The sequence below is a fragment of the Thalia democratica genome, chromosome 5, assembly GCF_965202585.1.
Source record: "Thalia democratica chromosome 5, ktThaDemo2.hap1.1, whole genome shotgun sequence".
Lineage (NCBI taxonomy): Eukaryota > Metazoa > Chordata > Thaliacea > Salpida > Salpidae > Thalia > Thalia democratica.
Genome location: NC_139169.1, coordinates 59,564,436 through 59,577,640, shown reverse-complemented (window position 1 = coordinate 59,577,640; position 13,205 = coordinate 59,564,436). Strand labels below are relative to the sequence as shown.

The 13,205-nt window shown below is 27.9% G+C and overlaps 1 non-coding gene and 1 pseudogene across 1 annotated transcript; one reads left to right on the top strand and one right to left on the bottom strand.

Annotated features, from left to right (window-relative positions):
- The first annotated feature begins 1,052 nt into the window (after positions 1 to 1,052).
- LOC145836688 (ADP-ribose glycohydrolase MACROD2 pseudogene) lies at positions 1,053 to 1,607 on the top strand (annotated as a pseudogene).
- A 10,506-nt stretch (positions 1,608 to 12,113) lies between these two features.
- LOC145837334 (U1 spliceosomal RNA) lies at positions 12,114 to 12,277 on the bottom strand. The gene has a single exon (XR_014369970.1). It is a non-coding gene; the product is annotated as a U1 spliceosomal RNA (small nuclear RNA).
- Positions 12,278 to 13,205: the final 928 nt, after the last annotated feature.

Here is a 13,205-nt window from a genome sequence, read left to right as displayed (position 1 = left end):
TATAATTTGTTTGTTTTAGTATCAGTTAAAAACTTTAAAACTTTAGTAAAACTCCAGTTTGTTTGAAGGTTTTTTGAAGAATTCAGATTAGTTTGTGTATTTTTCATAAAATAAATTAGATCCGCCTATGTTTTGTAGGTATTAATTCGAGCTTAAAAGTACTTTTAGTTCTTTTACTTTATCTTAAAAAGCTGTTGGAATTTATTATGTACGGTGTAAAAAGTTTTTGCAAATACTAAATTATACAAGCTCATTAAAAGTTAGTCAATTATTTAATTTTAGCAAAAAAATATTTATAGTACTTGTCGGTTTTATTCAAGTAAGTTAATTTAAGCACTTAAATAAGTTAATATTTTTCTATTGATTTATAATCATTTTCTAAGGTAAAACAAATCAGTTTTAAGACTTTAAATTTACTTACTTTTTATTTTTGTACCTTTAAATAACGCAATTCTAAAATACAACAGTAACAGCCTTGCAATTCTTACTTACTTATTGTATTACTTACAAACTACATGTAAATCTGAGTAATCCAATTTAAACTTTTTGATATTTCATATTAAAATAATAATCATAAAATTTTATTGACTTATAACGACTGTGTATATATCTTTTAGTTGTATAATTATTTTTAATAACTTCATTTCAGTAATAGTTTTTAATCAGTAAACTCTTACAAAATTTTCAAAAATAATATACTAATTAGCTAAAACTTCTGAACTTAAATGATTTTTAAACCGTCATTTTAATTAACTTATATGATATTTTAGCTTTACTTATTTTTTTACTCAAAAATAAATTCAAATTTGAGTACCTTTGTACCCAACTAATAGAATGTTTTTTAAATAAAACTAGTCAATCAAAACCATTTTTTTTAATTTAAGTACCATTATTTGCACCTCGCTTAAAGCAATGTAAAAAATAAGATATAACTATGAATTTTAGAAGGTTCCTGTAAAAAACTCAATATAGACCATAACCAATGCTAGACAAACATAATAATTAATAGATATTTCTGAAATTGTACATTCGAGATGTTTTTAACAAAGAACATGGATATTTTAAACAAAATTGTAGTGCAAAAAGGTGACACCCCAGAATTACAAGTTGATGCGTTAGTCAACGCTGCAAGTAGCTTTTTGTTAGGAGGAGCTGGTGTAGACGGCCGCATCCACAGAGCAGCAGGTGGAAATTTACTTGAAGAATGCAATACATTAGGAGGGTGCGAGACTGGTCAATCAAAAATCACCAAGGGATACAACCTACCTACCAAACACGTCATTCACACTGTCGGACCAATAGGCGAGCATACAGAGGAACTTTCCAGCTGCTACAAAACCTGCTTGGACCTGGTGAAGGAGAATAATCTGAAATCAATCGCCTTTTGCTGCATTTCAACCGGAATCTACGGATACCCGAAGGACAAGGCGGCTAAAGTGGCCTTCGAAACGGTCTTTGACTGGTTGCAAAGTAACCCGGATGTTGTAGACCAGGCTATTTTCTGCTGCTTTTTGCCGCTCGACTTTAAGTTGTACACTGATTTGATGGCAGAGTACAAAAAGAAGTATGAAGATAAGAAGCTAAATGAAAAGCAGAAAAAAAGGTAATTGACTAGAAGCAATTATCAACCAATGACGAAATAATTTGAATAATTATTTTATTTTTGTTTTACATATAGGTATTTCAATAAACTACAAAATTTATCTATTCTTTGTTAGTAACATTATTATTTGTTATTGTTTTTAATTATTATGTATCTTAAGTTATAACCCAGTAAAAAATAATGACAAAACGGTCTTAACTATATGAATACACTAGTATTCCGATTTACTAAAACTTTTTTTTGCCTTCTTAAGCCAGGCAACTCTTATTATAGTTCAACTATTTTGCACAATTTACAGAATTCAAAGAACTTTCACGAAAATCTTAAAACGAATGCTAATGTGTTTACTTTAGTAAACTAGCAGTTGTTTTATTATATTCCTACTTGTCAGTAAAAAGAGTAGTTTTTAGCTGTATTTAAAGATTAAAAGGTTCAGAGATATAACTAATTTTGACAAGTGACTTAAAATTGTACTAAATAATGTTTTTGTGTTGTAATGTTTACAAAAGCAAGCAAGCAGCATTTACTTCTCTATATAAAACTTTATGTTGAATAAGTTGATTAACACTACTAATTTCCTGATATAGCCAAACTTAAAGTACTAGTCTAGGAGTTGAAAGGTATTTGGTGGTTGCGGGCCGAGCTTTGAAAGTATTTTTTGGCCGTAGATGTAGTTTTAATTTTTAAAGATTTGAAATATTTAGTGTAAGTTTTCAACTTTATGCAGAATATACAATCAAGTGTACTTCTAAACCCACACTATCTATTCACGGGTCACATTTGTGTGCTCGCGGGCCGCACTTTTAGCCTTCGTAAGCAGCATGTAGCCCGCAGGCCGCATTTTTTCGACTCTTATATTAGTCAATGATTTTAGGAAAGTTCTACGTAGCACATACTGTGGCATCGAGTGCAAAAAATTGCGTTGGATAAGAAATTTAATTACAAATCAGTAAAATAAAAATCTTATAAACCTTTAACTGGAACAATTTTAATTTATTAACTTATAACCTAGTGTTCTGACTAGAGTAACTTAGTTTTAAATATTATTTTTTACTTATTTGTAAGCTATACGGCTGGTAACTTGTAATTTTTTTCCTCCTAAAACATACCTTAAATGTTTTTAAGTTTTGACTTATAAAAAAGCAAAAGCTTCTTTTTGTTTTATTTTTTGTTTTACGGAATTATAAATTAAATAATTATCTTAAGTTTTATATTCTTTGTTTATAATACAGGCTTTGGATACAATTTTTGATTAAAAACATAGTTATAAAAGAGACGCAGATGTTTTTTCTGAATTTTTAAAACATACCAAAAAGTTTTAACCAGTAATTGTTATGGCCATTTAAAAAATAAGATTAGTTAAACTTGATGAATTGACCGCGAAATAGACTAACTAGTAAGCTGACAATGTCTTAGAAGTCTAGTCTAGTTTTAAGTCTTAGTTAGTTTAATTTTTTTGCTTAAATACATATAACTCTTATTATAACAAGTAGTAGCTTCTACTTGTTTCAAAAGCTAGAACGAGAAAAAAAAACTTCAAAGATTTTAGCACTCAGAAATAAAACAAAACAATTAAGTAAGGTAGGAAGGGTAGTATAACAAGTAGTAGTTTACTACTTGTTTCTAGAAGTACAATGAAGGAGTCAAAGATAAGTTTAAGTGAAAATTACATCAAAGGAGTCAACATAAGTTTAAAGAGTAAAATTACAAAAAGGATTTTGCGCGTGACGTAGTAAGTAGAGAAGAGAGTAAAAAAAATAAATAAGTTTTTCTTAGTATGTTAAAAGAATGTTTGGGTTGTTGTTGACGGATCGGGCAAAGGGAATAGAAGTACTGCAAAGGATAGAAGAATCGCTCGAGTTTTGTAAATCATAGCCAGCGTACAGTCACTAAGCTTAAGAAAACCTCGAGTCAGTTGTGGTAGAACTTCATCACGTTACTTTATCACATTGTCGTGTTTTGTTTTTTAATGTATATAAAATCACCATTCACTTTAAGTTGTCTTCTAAACACTAGATTATTAGTAAGCTCAATACATTAAAGTTAACGATCGTTCCATTAGAACGTTTTATAACATTATTCATATATATAACTTAACTAATATTTCATGTCGTCCAAACGCTTATCGATGGACGACATAAAACGCATAACGCGGTCACAAACAAAGGCGAAGAGCCAGAATAAGCAATTACCTAACCTAACTACGACCGAGCCATCGGTCAGTGGTTATATTATAAATTTTGATCAAACACAGTATTATCTCAGTGTAATAAACACCCTTTAGACTTAGTTAGGTGTTCGTGTATAAAAGTTCGTATCCATCTATAAACATTAACAACTTTAACAAAGAAAGTTTAAAGATTTATTTACTATACATTTACTTATATCTAGTGGTTATAATACTAAAACAAGATTTTTTTTTGTTTTTTTATTAACATCGTGAGGCATAAATACTTGGTAGACAATTGACAAACACAAAGTTTCCTAACCACTATTGGGCAGATATCTTCATAAAAAACAGGAAACATTTATTGATTTAATTATTTGCGGTTAGACTTTCGTTTCCTTTTGAACGTCCAATTAAAAGCTGAAGTTGCTGCTTAAATTTTTAATTAAAATGTTAACTAAATGTATATTATTAAAATTTAGTAATTGATTTTTTATTTTCATTTTAGAATGTATAAAACTAAAACTATTCCTAAGTCACTTTGAAAGATTATTTTGATGCAAATTTTGTTTAACTTTAAAAAGCTTGAATACCAGAAAAGCATAAACTTTTTATAAAAATTTTTTTTGTTGATACTGAATTAAGTTTAAAGTTATCTCAATACTAATTTGTATATCAAAAAACAAAACACTTATTACTTTCTTCTAAGGTTTGAAGTAATAATATATCACAACACTAAAGCTAACCATATTTGTAAATCAAAAAAATTTCTTTGAAGAAACCAGGTCGCTTTCTTTTAGTTTTTGGAGTCTCATTGATTTGCTTTACGCCTGCTGTATGTAAATTTTTTACCACAAAGTATAATCTTAAAATTTATCAATATATTTTTTACTTACAAAGTTTTGGCCTTTTAGCATCATAGTTGTTGCTTGTATCCCTGTTTAGTATAGTTTTCTAACTAAATCAGTTTTTTACCAGTTTAAAACTAACTGATAATTAAGTATTTTTTAAATTAAAAGTATTACCACAGCTTATAGACTAAAGTTTAGTACATAATTTTGTCTACAAATCATAAAGTTAAAAATAGTATTATTAAACAGAAGAAAAGTTCTTAAAGTTTCACTCAGCAAAAAAAGACTAACATAGTTTTTCTTTTGTTGCAGACTTTATTGTTTTCTTTCGCAATATAGTGTCTGAAATTAGTACAAATTTTAAAAATAGGGATGAAGAAATTAATGTTAAACATAATATATCTTTTTACACAATTTAGAAAGATTAAGTAAGCTAGATTGTGTATAACTAACACTTTAGATTTATTCTGTTGATTATGGAGCAAAGAACATTTTCTTCTTTTAATCTGCTCTGTTGTGTAAGTTGATCCAGACTCGCTGCAAATTAAATATAATAACAGTTTTAGATTGTTATTTATGGTTATAAGTTGTTAACCTAAACTTAAAAGCTTACCAAGGTGTACGACGTTTTCTTGACAATTTGTTGTCATGTTTACTGAATTGTTTAATTTCGCCAGTTGAAGACTTCAAACAAGTATCTTCGGCTTTGACATCTTGTAAAGTGGTTAAATCAACTGAAGAGGTTGATTTTGGAGTACTAGTGGTTGCCGGTTCGCTTATAGTAGATATGCTACATTGCGATGAAGTGGCTTTTAGAGAGGAACCTGAAGATTTTTGAGCGAGGTTGTTCAGATCCGCAATCGACACATTTGTGTTGCCTTTTACTAACGAGTCGACAAAGTTTTCGACATCTTCCGATTCGATACTTGAATTTGACGAAATTGGTGATACTTTTTTCAGTAAAGGCTTATTGTATGTAGGGTATACGTGGTGTGATTTACATTTTCTTACCACTTTCTTAAAGTTGATAGGCGCATGAGTTTGGCTGATAAGTTCTTCAGACCTTGATTTATGATTCAGTCCTGTACAATTTTTGAATCTAACTGGTACCCCAATTTCATTTGTAGCTTCTTTAATTAAATTTTCTAAAGTATTATTTTCTTCCCAGGTATCAGCTAGCGACTTTGCTTCCCCTACGTCAGATTCGCTGCTGTTGCACCAGCCTGAGCTCGGCATCGGAACGTTGTATTCTACTTCTTCCAGTGAGTCTCCTTCTTTAGATTTTTTCAGCTCTGAAATAAGCTGGAGAAATAAACTATTAATTTTTTGTGCAGAACTTAACTGAGATTGCTCATTCAAAGTAGAATTGTGGTTGTTTTCTTTTTTGTCAGTTTTTGCGCTTGGTACCAAGGTTAGTTTGTTAGCTTGAAATTCTTTTGAATTTAATGCTTGATTGTTTATTATATTCGTTGAAGATGTTGGTTTATCAAACTTGAATTGAAGCAAATCGGACGATTGAGAAGGATTTTCTTCTTGCATAGATGCTGTAAGTTTGAATTTTTCGATAAACTTATACGTTCAATTAAAAATTTTCCATGAAAATATTATTTACGCTAAGTTTCGGCGTGTATAAAATATAAATATTTAAAAAACTTCTTGTTTTTTATTTGTATAGCAAACCTTCTAATGATAATAAATGGCAAAAGCTTATGTTATTGATATTTTTTTACGCATATCTATGTTTTAATGTAACTAATCTTTTATAAATTCAATAAAAGTTTACACTTGAAAGATTTTTTAGGCTTAAAGTTATCAGTCTTAGATAGTTTACAGATCGTAGAATGCTTTATTTCAATTTATTGTAAAAAAATATGTATAGTTTTATACTAACTTGCTTTTATCTTCTTATAGATACAGTAAGCGTTGGGGACCATGATATCCTTCATATACGTACCTACCATGTAGTCACTGAAAACAATTATTATGCTAAGTTTGTTTGGTGATTAAAAAAATAATGTCAATTAATTATTTTATTTAAAAAAGAAAATAAAAAGGTAATTAAAAATTATATTTAACTTAGATTAATTTCAATCAAAACTTATAATCAGCCAGTAATATATTTTTTCTAGTCTTCAACAATATTAAAACAAGAAAAGTGTTTATAACCTTAGCTTACTTTAAATATTTTGGCTTAAACACTTTAATTATTATATAAAAGTTTTATGTTAGTATACTGCTAACATAAAGTATTCTAACTGACTTTAATTAAACTTTTACAAAGTTAATAACAAACCGTTCGGCATCTTCGTTAAAACCTTCTTTTTCATTCCAGCTAAACTGGAAAAATGAAACTAGGCTGTTCAACTCCGTGTGATTTTCCAACTTTAAATTGTCTTCTGTATGAAACAATCAATTATTAAGAGTTTCAATTGAATTTGTAGAAATGTAGTAGTTAAATTATGAGTACTTAAATTTGTTTGTTTCATTATAAAAACGTCAATTGTTTAAGAAATGTCAAAAAAAGTCTGTAACACGAGTATTTTAAACAGTTAAGTAATACTTATAAACAATGAAACGTTTTTTATTGACCGTACTTTTTTATTATAATATGATATTTGTTCTATCAAAAAGTATAAGAACTGGTATTCTCTTGATATTTTCTCATATAGGTAACCAATATGATCTAGTTAAATTTTTTTCATCACTGCGAATTTTCTTATATATCTTAAATAAAACATTTCTAACTAGAACATTATTTTTAGTAAAACTATATTTAAATGGGATAAAAAAATGGAAGTATATTTTTAATAAAGAGATTTAATTAAAAATATACAAATCAAAAACAAAATTAAAATTAATTAAATGTGTTTTTAATACTTAATACAGATGAAAAAAAAAAGATTTCTATTTGTAATTAAAAAAAAAAATAAAAGTAGTTTTGACAGAGTGATGTCTACATATTTTTCGGGAACTCTTATTTTAAACAAAAACTATCAAACAAATCAAACTAATGACCACATATAATGCAAATAGGTAATCGTTATAACTAAAACAGGTTTTTCTACAAACAGTTAACTCTTTATCTTAGTTTAGTTGCTATTATTAGCAAATTTGATTAAAAAAAGTTTATATCAAGAAAAAAAAGTGCAAAAACACAAAAGAGTCTCACCGTGGTTCACCCACTCAATCTTATTGCCTGTGATTTGTATAAGACGGGGTCCTTGGTACGTAGATATCTCTTCAGACATGGTTTTATCCGAGTGTTCTATTGTTTTAATGAGTTTATTTATAAAGATAGTAAAGTAATAACTAACTATCAGTTTAACAAACTTTTTACAAGCAGTTTTAAAAACCGAAAAGTAATGTATTTAATAGTAAAATTTTTAACAACTTTATGGTATATTCAACAGCATTCTAAAATTTAAACTTTACACATAAAAGCAACAAACTCTTAACTTAGTAGGAGTTAAACGTTTTAATAAAACTTACCGAGCATACTTGAACGATCGCTGTTTGGTTTGGGATGGATGTTAATCAAATACTCTTTCACCAGTTGCCTATTATAAAAGAGAGGATTGGTTCTACAAAACGTGAAGGTGACCCTAAAACCATGGACTTCACCTGAAAAATAAAATTTTAGTTGATTTAAAATATTGCTCAGGTAAGTTCTAGAAATTTTGTTAAACAATAAAATAATAAGTTTTTAGTATAAATATATTACAGTAAAATTACATAGAATTTGTAGAAAAGAATAGAAAAATCCTCTAGGTTTTTAGTTCACTTCAAAAATTAATACTTACTGTCCTCCAAGGAGTGACTGCTCCCATTAAACGGCATCAGCTCATACTTTACATCCTCAATATAAGTTAGGAGTTGGCGCTCCTTGTTTCGTATTAATGAGCTAAATATTGGGCTGCAGTTTAGCAGCACAGATTTCCAGAAAATTCCTGGACGTCTCCTACTGCTCAGTCCAGGCTTATTAACTGAGTTGGTTTTTTTTGGTTTATTTAAGACACAGACTTTGTACTATTATTTTCTTAATTTTAAATATTAAACACAGTTTTGCTTACTAGTATATTTCAAGTTCCTAATTTTTGTGTTTAATTATGAAAATCCAAAACTTCTAAACTAGTGAAACTAATCTTGAAAAAACGATTTGTTTTAGTTTAAAGCAAATAGTACTTACCATTGTAGTTCAAATTTTCTTAATTTTTGGTACTTAATTATCAAAAATCTAAAAATTCTGATGAGAATAAACATAAAAAGCTATGTTTAACATGGTATGTTTTAGTTTATGAACAATAATAAAGATTAATAAATATGTCTAATGGTTTTTGTTCAAACAAAAAAATAAAAACCCTTGCCATACAAAAATTTAGTTCCTTAGATACTTTTTGTTATTAGATTATGTTACTAAAATTTTAAGCTTGAATAAAAAACGACCTTATGATTACATCAGCTTGACTTTGATTTAAATATAAAAGTATACCGTTCGCAAACAATTCTTTACAAAATACTTTATTATTGAGAAACAAACTTGACAACAAATATACAGCAGGTAAATAAAGAAAGTATTACCTATTGTAAGCCCTTTACAATACTTTGTTAGTCTTTGAAAAGATTCACAGTCACTTGACTCCAAGTCAGAAGCCTCTATGGCTTCAAGTGTACTTTGCAACCTTGCGCTTTGAAAAAAATGGTAAACAGTTATGTTTTATACAGTTGTTTGAAAAATTTGTTGTTGTAAAACAAAATACAGTAAAAGGTAAAATATTTCAATAAATTTTTTGAGCTAAAACAAGTACAGTACTTTTTAACAATTTATTTAAACAAATAAAATACAGTAGGTTTTGATTAAAATAAAACTATAACATTCATTCAAAGCAAAACTATTTATCATCTTAAAAGTTTATGCACTTTAAAAGGGGTAAGCTTTTACCAAAATACTACAAGTTTAAGATGTTTTTTTAGCTTTAGCTATAACTCAAACAAGTAGTGTTAACAAATTTGATACAAAAATTTAAAGTTATACAAACATTTATCTACTTTACTCAACTAACTTGCGTTTTTCGCTCTGCCCTGAACGTAAGATGCAGCTTCTTAGGTTCAACAAAGGATCAAAGTACTTTGCGTTATACTCCTGCGCTAATCTAGCGCAATCTCTTTGATAACTTATTTGCAATGCTATGAGGTGGTTATGAATAATTGTTAGAGCCTTTGAGCGACTATCAAGCTGCTGTTAATTTTTTAACAATTAAGAAAATAGATTATAAAGTTCATTTAAACTATTCTAGTTGAGGATAAGGTTTCAAAACACTTTGTAGTTTACAAAAAACTATAAAACATTACAAAAAAATATCTTTATGTAAATGAAAAATGCTAAAGTTAAAATAGTAGTACTTTATAATTCACTACTAACCACACTAGCAGCATTAACACCATTCTTAGAAGTACTCGGCTTATTTGACGGGATCATTTTACTTGTGAAGTAAAATTTGCTTGTAAAGTGATTGATTTACTGTTAAGTTTACTTGAGTAATGGACAGATTAACTGCTTACTAAGAATTCGAGCTACTTTTTCTGTGGAAAAAGATAACGGGATGTCAAGTTGAAATTTTTTTATATAAAATGTTAAACTTGTGAATGACATCACTAAAGTAATTATTATTACAACTATTTATTAGATTTTTTTCATGAAAAAATGTATGTTATATAATCTTCTATAATAAATGCAAAATAGTAGATACAAAAGACAAAAAAAAAACAATTGTAAAATACACTTTAAAAACACTAAGAAGTGTTATTACTTCTTTAATCAGGGATCGGATAATTTAGAGGTCAGCAAATTGCGGCTTGCGATACAATTTTAAGCTAAAAACATACTTTTTAAGCAATTGAATTAGATTTGTAGTAAAAACTTACAATAAGCATAAAAATAATATAAGCTTTAGTATTGGTTGTTTTTGAAATTGGTTGAATTAAAATGTTTACAGTGACTACTATGATAATTTAAAATACATGCTGCCCGCAGAAAACTTTTTATAAACAATTCGGTCTGCCGAATAGTTTTATCACCTGAAAAGGATACAAAGGTTGTCTCAAAAGTATTATTTGTTAATTTTTTTTATTTTCTTAAGTTTCAAGTGGTATTTCAAAAATAAGAAAGCGAAGAAGTTCTAAAAACACTCTTTAAACATACATAGAACTTTTTATAGCTTTTTTAAGTTAACTACTTATTGTAGAAATCTACGTTTCCGAGAATTCATCCAAACTAATAATTACAGTAACCTGCCGCTTATGTACGCGTTGGCTGTTGGGTACGCATTTTTTAGCAGAAAAACGCTGTGTTAAAAATGTTTTTTTTACTACTCTAAGATAAAAAACTAAAAACAAAATTTGTAAACCAATCGATTATATTTTAATATTAATTGTACTGTATCAAATCTAAATTACTTCAAACTAAAGGATTTAGAAAAAAGTTGTGAAATCAAAACTTGTATACCAAATCCAATGTATTTAAAACAAACATATTGCAATTTATTTATTTAACGAAAATAACGATCAGTGAAGTTTAAGTTTGCACACCCTAAGATTAAAACATAGGGTTAAAAATGTTTAAAAGGTCATACAAAATTTATATAAACGAAAATAATGAACATTGCAACTATCATTTACATACCTATTCATTGAAACATAAAAGTAAAAAGCGTATAAACATCTAATTCAAATATTAGATAAACGAAAATAATGATCATTGTAAATGACATTTTTATATCCCATTATTGAAACATAATGTAAAAAGCGTATAAAAACGCGATATTTGTGGAAATGTATATGTTTTAGGATTACTAGAGGTAATTAAAGACCAGTATTTCTCAGGTACGCACTGCCGGTTGGGTAAATAATTCTCATAGTAAGCAAAAATCAATTTTACTGTGCACAGAAAGTTTAGTAAGTCAAAAATAATCTTTTAAATTATGTTTATGTTCTTTTAATACTAAAAAAAGCTAACTATTACATAAATTAACAGTTGTTGACACGTTTTTTGCGTATTAACAGAATCAAAACTTTTAGAAACAGTCTTTTTTAATTACTAATTATTGTAATTATATGTCAGCTAAAAAGCACGTCTTTTCGCAAACCACAAATACTTGCTTTGCGCGCCACATTTGACCAACAGTTTAAAGATCTCTTGTCAAAACAACGGACTCAAATAAAATGATATAATTAAATATTGTTGATAAAAATCTGGGTCGATTCTCATCTATAATTTTTCATAACCAATTAAATCCTATCAAATTATTACTGACAGATAAAACAAAAGCTCTAGAATAATGTTAAGACCTAAATAAACTTACTATATTTTAGATAAAAAACAAATTATTTTAGTTTATTTTTGCAAAAGAGCTGGGTTATACTTTAAGAAAAAAATTTAAAAATGAAACTTATTCGTCAAAAATTAATAAACTAAACTCAAGTGATTGTTTAAGAAAGAGGACTGCGCGAACGCAAGTTCCCCGTGGGAGAAATTGTACGGCCGAGTTGTTCACATTTGGAACAATCGCAGAGGTCAGTTTCATCAATGTGCAATGATGAAACCTCGCCCTGAGTCAACAGCCTGCCTGATCGCTGTTAAGACTCCCGTCAGGTAAGTTTAACTATACAGCCATCTGCTGCTACCCCACCAATACACAAGAATTTACATTTTGCTGTTGAGTAATTGTGACGTCACAATACTAGAAAACTTAGACTGATAAATATGAGAGTATTAAAAAGTAAAATAAATTTGTAATTGTTAACCTCACTGATTTTGTTAGTCATTAAGTTTAACAAAATTAAAGGTTGGTATTTTGACAAGAGCTTTTGAAAAAAGTTATATAATTTTCAAAACAATATTAGCCGATATAAAAAGAATGTTACACGAAAAAGTTTGTTCTGCATAAACAAAATAGATTAATTTACAATAAATTTATCTAAATTTAGTTTTGAAACATTTTAAAATAACAAAAATCATATATATTTTTAATTCACTTTAAAACCAGCACACAATATATTGAAAAATTATTGTTTTTATTTAACAGTTTAATTTTAAAGCAATTTTCTTACAGTAGCTTTTTATTATATGAATTTAGAATAAATAAATTGACAATAATATTATAAAAGGGTAGGATTATAAAATGTACAAAGGTAAACTTTTGCACGAAGGGTTAAATATGCACGAAGACACTTTTGCATGGCGTCAATTTTGGACGATTGGTCACTTTTACACAAAAAAACTTTTGCTTGAAGGGTAATTTTTGCTCGGAGACACTTTTGCACGGGTTGAAAAAAACTTAAATTTCTTTTGTTAACTTTATTTAAATATTATTTTTTTTCTATTATCACTGTTACCCCTAAAACCCTTACCCTCGGTCGGTATTTTATCTCTTTTATTTTGCATTTTTTTATAATAAGTTTCTATTGGTTTTTTTTTATAATTATCTTTATTAGGTATTTTGTTTCTACCGGTTATACCCCTAACCACGGATGGTTAAATACTTGTAGTTGTCAAGCCTATTGAGCATTGAAGCGTAAAACTTTTTGT